Source organism: Pseudopodoces humilis, chromosome 22 (assembly GCF_049639895.1).
Source record: "Pseudopodoces humilis isolate 2021_Gansu_Grassland_sample_001 chromosome 22, ASM4963989v1, whole genome shotgun sequence".
NCBI lineage: Eukaryota > Metazoa > Chordata > Aves > Passeriformes > Paridae > Pseudopodoces > Pseudopodoces humilis.
In genome coordinates this window covers 1,231,660-1,237,856 of record NC_142221.1, presented here as the reverse complement: position 1 = coordinate 1,237,856, position 6,197 = coordinate 1,231,660, and positions in this window count along the sequence as shown.

Sequence of the window (6,197 nt, the reverse complement as noted above, 5' to 3'; positions counted from 1 at the left end):
CTACTGAACACAATTATTTCTGCAGATATTTGCCTCTAAGAAATTATAACATATGTCTGTGTCTGAATCTGCAAATAGATAGATGGTTACACACACATATGTTCAGCCACACACACACAGCCTCACACTGTGATATATCTTATACATATTTATATAAACAAATTTACATACTGCATCTTTGGAAATCTTAAAATCGGCAATAGATATTTTGTGCATCATCCTCAGGTGGTAATTCCCTTAAAATTACTGAATATTTTCCAAATTATAATTACGTTGAAAAGAATCAGCCACGCTTATATAAAAAGTTTGCAAAGTATAAAATGGGCAAAATGTCCCGGATTGGTGGGAAATGCCCTCTCACCTTCTCGTGTCTGACCTGCCACTTAATTAATCTGCTCTTGTCTGGAGCGGGCAGTGGGAGCGAGAGGCAGCCCAGCAGCAGAGCCTCCAGCACTTGCAAAGTTCACAGCACATTCAGCTTTTAAAGAAACTCATCTCACACAAGTACATTTATAAGATTTCACTGCCACTGTTGCAATCTGCATCTTATCTGACTTCTTGCTGCTGCCAGGATTTGCACACAAGGTGCCCCGCGTGTCCCCGTCCGTGGCAGCTCCGTCTGTGCCTGCTCCCCGCTGGAGCACAAAGTTTCTCTCAGTCCATACCTGCTCCAGGGCTGGGAAATGGTGCTGCAGAGCCAGGCGGTGGCATTCAGGTAGTCCAGAGAAGGGTTTGGAGTGACAAAATATTGACTGCATTTGGTATTCACTTATGAAGGATGACGTTAGTGCCACAAAAATCCCTGTGATGTACAGGGAATAGTTAATTAATTAAAGGACCTGCTAATTGCTACTTGAGGTACTGTGCAGAGCTGATGAAGAGTGCTTGGTGCAAGGTTAGCTTCTCAGTTTTGAGTGAACATTTTCATTTAAAAGATTTCTTTAAAGTACATCCTAATTTTTTTAATGTTTTTTCAGGTTACTGTATCTAGTTCAGACTCAAGTGTTCAATTGAGCTTCAATTAATTATAATATATAGTCAGGGTTCTTTAGCTGGGATAGATTGATGGAGAAGCTTTGTTTCATTTGGTGCAGGTGGCACTGTTTAATAAGCACAGGAGAGAGTGAATAATGTAGTGTTTGCAAAGAGAAATAAATGCAAAATAGAGAGGTGCAATTAGATCAGCTCAGAGAAATAAAGGATAAATATTAAATGGTCAGGTATCTTGCAAATATCAAATAAAATAGTAATAAGTATCCAGTTGAAAACTGCCATTTTAATTTATGACTATCTAAAAGCGCTGCTTTAAAATAAATCTACTGAGCAAGTCTTCTGCCTTCATTAGGCAGGCGCATTGCAATATCTGGAAAATACCAGACTGCTAATTTTTAAACTCTACACATTTTTTTTTTCTGATACTGAAATATAAACAGATTCTAAATCTGAAATACAAACACAACAGCTTCAAAAATTAATTTCTAAATTGTATTATAAAATGTCTTAACCTTTGGCATTCTTTTTTTTTTTTTACTATGTTATACTGGGGAACTATGTTATATTGGGGAAAAAATCACCCCATGGAAAATTAATCTGGGAAAACTTGTAAATCATTATCAGTAATGTACTAGCCAATGAGAGGCTTCTTTGTATGCACTAAAGATGAAGTAAAGTTGCAGAAGATTATTGAAAAGAACAACAAAATTGTAAATTAAAAAAGTAAAAAAGCCCATGAAAATGAAAATCTTCTAATGGCACACAAAACCTCAAACCAAGTATATACTCCTGAAAATAACAAATAAGAAGAAAGAGAAGAAATGTCATTTGGCTTAAAAAAAAAAAAACAAAAACCAAACAGGGTATCTGGTAGCTAAGAGGATAGTCCTGTAAGCTACTTAACAAAAGAATGTAAATGTATTAGGCATTTCAGCAACACTCCTGAATCTAAGAATGTCAGCTGTAGACAGATTTTCCACAGACGAGTCCCCCCTACTGCTAACCTTTTAAATATACCTATAAAATACAAAATGTTCCCAATCACCTCCAATAAAGGAAGCTTCCTTACATTAAATGCATCGAATATTTGTGTTAGAAATCTGAAGTGCTTTCTGATGTGGTTAAATTCACAAAGAAATGTGGTTGTAGAACAGAAAGGAATGTATTGAGCACATCACTCTGAATATTTGCAGATGGATACAGAGCTGGGGAAGTTTACTTATAAAGTATGGAATTAATCATACTCTTAGGCTCTGAATATTCAAAGGAGGCAATACTATTGGAGTCTTTTCTCCCCAAGCCTTGTTTTTCTTATGTAGCCGTGTTTACCAAATCCCCGATACACCCAATCGGGGCAGGCTCCCAAACCTCTCGGATTGGTGGATGCTGAACTTGTAAAATGTTTATGAGGGAGTGTTTGCCTGGTGCTGCAGGCCGGGGTACCCCGCTGGCAGCGTGGAGCTGCCGGGCTGCTGCACACGCAGGGGCTGCAGCGACAGCACGGGGGGAGCTGCGCGGCCACCGGCAGCTCTCAGCTCAACTCTTGCGTGTGTTTGGGCAAAAGAGTCTTCACCCCAAAAAAAACCCTCCCCTGGTTTGTTACAAAAATAAAAATCCATCCATTTGCGTTAAAAAACGTGTTCCTACAAAAGACCTCGTTACAATTATTTGAGCTCTAACTGTAGAGCAATAAGATTAGTCTGCAGTGAACAGATTTAAAAAAAATTAATAAGAAGCAGCTACACTTCTAGATGCAAAAAAGAGACATTTTTGCAGTCTTTGCCATGTTTTGTGCATGAATTTACTGAATTTCTAGTAATTACCATTTCATATTTGGTAAAAGTTATTCTATTTACATTATTTATTATAGTAGATGCTTGTCAGGCAATCAGATCTAAGCACATCACCAGAACTGTATATTCCTTAAAATAAAACTCCAAAGCTATCTTAAATATACAGCTACTGACCTTCAGAATCGTGTTTTCTTTACCAATTCACTGTAATAAAAATGAACATTTTGTCATCACTTTGGGAAACTGTGCCAAACACCTTAAAACACATGTCACATGCCAACTTTACTTCATTTTTCTCCTCAGGGAATAGATACATCTGGAATCATAATCACAGATAAAAACCTTGACAAAATTGCACATGAGCCCAGCCCTTCTCTCCAACACCTACCTTTTCATAACATTTAATACAATATTAATATCGGTTACTAAAAAGGCTTCCAACCTTTACATTTCTGACATAACATGTTCAAACCCATATTTCACACTTCTTGTTCTGTTTTAAGTTCAGTGGATTTAACAGGACTCTGGAGAGAAGATCATGTGGTTGAAGATTTCCCTCCCTCTTTGACACCCGTAGAGGCAGTTTTGGAATTGTTTAAATAGCTGTGGCTATATAAACTGAAATATGTGAGACATTGGACATCTTATTTCTCTCTCACATCTATAGATACGTGCTTGTGTTTTCATCTGAAATCAATTGCTTGTACCAGGGAACAACAATTCCAGCACAACATCTGGGCAAAACCTTTGGAATATTTTCCTTTTAAACTGTATTATTTCTCTTTCCTGCATATGCTTGGTTTACCAGACAAATACAGTTAGCTAGTATATATAATAACAGTATTTGGTCATTTTTATTTGTGATTGACAGTTTTTCAAATCAAAATAAAACACATTCTTAGTCGATCATCTTCTTGAGAGTGCGCTCTGTTTTAAGCTCGGTTTGCTTCTGAAGACAGACAGAGATCTCACTCCATCAGGGGTAAATGGTGGAATTATGGGATCCAACAGATCCCATACTCTGAAAAATGCTTAGCTTAATATTTAATAGCTAATTCCTGGACTAATATTTTTACTGCATTCTTTTATCAAATACTCATCAGCTGGTATTGCAAAGAAAAAGAATTGGAAAACTTTGAAAATTTCCATTTATGATTGTGTTTGTAATTAATCCCATGCTGGAAGTACCTCGGGCAGCTCACTGTATGGCTTTGTTCATGTCAGAATGGGGAGAGCAACCTCTTTTTGTTACATATTTAACAGCTTTGAAAGACATTTTTTTAAACAGCAAATGTACTAGACAGCTTTAAAGCAGAGGACATTAAATGGGGGCCAATTATTCATTCAGCAGCTCTATGTGCATCATGAACATGCATACCACCAAATTTTCCTGAGACAAACCACTTAAATTTCCCATGACTCAGACACCATTTCTGTACTAACTAGATAAGGATAGCAATCATTTGCAAAAAGAAACAGATATAACGTATTTCCTACCCTGGAATACTGAAAAAAATATTTTAAAATACGTTAATTTACAATTTGGGGACAGCATTGGTGACAAGAAATGTCCTATTTTTAGATGGAAGAGTGTTCCTTGTGAAGATAATTTCGTTATTCTCCTTCACTTTAAAATGACCAAAGTGTCTAACTCAGTATACAAGAAGTTCAGAAGGTGATCCATGAATGGAGTAATAATTTGCCTGAACCATTTCAAGTCAGTCCACAGAGCTGCTGGTCTGTCTGCAGCAACTCGGGGAGAGGAAGAGCTGAGCTGAGCTCCACTTGCTGACAGGAAGCAAACTGGCTCACATTTTAGGAGAACAACATCATTGCCTATAAAAATGAAGAAGAGACAAAATAAATAAAACCAGTTAATGTTGTAGTTAACTTGCAAATCAAGTAAATCTGTTGGTACAGTATTTTAGAAATAAACGATAACAGCATCACACCAAACACACATTTCTGAACATATACGCATTCTGATTTTGATTTAATGGTATCTCAGCGTCAACTATTGCTTCCTTTGCTGGTACACACTTCCTGATGCCTACTGTGAAGGGTGCCCATATTTACAACTGAGTAAGATGATTAATTACACCTTGTCAATCACGGTGCATGAAGACATAACACCACAGCAGACAATGAAGAAGATGCCTGAAGCTACAATTACATTTTAATTCATAGTTTATTGTATGTTCCCATATATTGCAGTCTAATAACCGTAGGGGCATCGAAAACATATGAGATATCAATCACTCTGCCCCCTGGTCTTTCATGTTTATATTATTCCACAGTCTTTAAATTACCATAAGTAGTTACTTATTTTCTAAGCTTTCTTCTCTTCTCTCTTACCTTTTGCTTCCATTTATCTTTTTATTCTTAGTATCTTTATCCAACAGCTATAAGTATTTGATGGAAGTTTGTAGCTCACTTAAAATCTGTAACAGACAACCTGAAACCCAGCAATTAGCAAAGACAGCTTAGACTTGTGTTCCTTTGTTGAAGGAGGCGTTGAATCTTTTGTTCTGATTTAGTCACGGTAGCTGGGTGGAAGCTGGTACCTCATTATGTGGTTGGTCTGTTTGTCTGGTAGGTAGCAGATGGTACTGGAGATGACGTTACCAAGAGAGGCAGGGTAGAGAAACTCAAGACCTGTGATTTGTTCACCTGTCACCTATAACAAAATACAGGTTAAAAGACTTTATTATTAGCTGCACCATTTTTTTAATGAAAAAACTCTCATTTCAAATGAGCCTGTGTTTCATTCTGAAGACAATTTTGCTCCAGCAATTTTTCTGTGGCTCATTATTTGAAAGTATCCTTGATTTTATTCTGAACAATGTAAATGTCATTCATGTGTCAGTGTGTACATTAGCAGCTTTATGTTTACATTCTGTTACTCTCCTTGTGTTTTGGTAGCAAGGGTTGGATGTCTTCTTGTGTTTGTATATCCATTAGAAGAAAATCAGAGATACCCTGTGAACTGGAGGCCATGCCATACTTTTTCAGCGTGCTCTTGGTATTATTGGTTCCATCCACTGAGGCAATTCTGTAACATAAAATACTGTAGTTTAATTCTGTTAAATACCTAAAATCTTTTTGATAATTATCAGTGTCATATAGGGTGTACAAATTCATGACCTTTCTTAACTGCAAAAAGTCTGTAATCAATTCAGTGATAGGGAATTAATCCGGTATGAAAACATCTGAGGATAGTACGGTACACAGCTGTGGGTAAGGATATCTGCAGCATTGCTTGAGCAAAGGTGAGCCAGTGCTGTCCCACACGGGGTCCGTGGTATCTGGTGAGCAGTGATCCACAGCTGCTCCTGGAGGCAAAGCTCCCAGCACAGACGGGGCTTGGAAATGTCTCACAACTGTACGGAGGAAGGGAAAGATGATTTTATC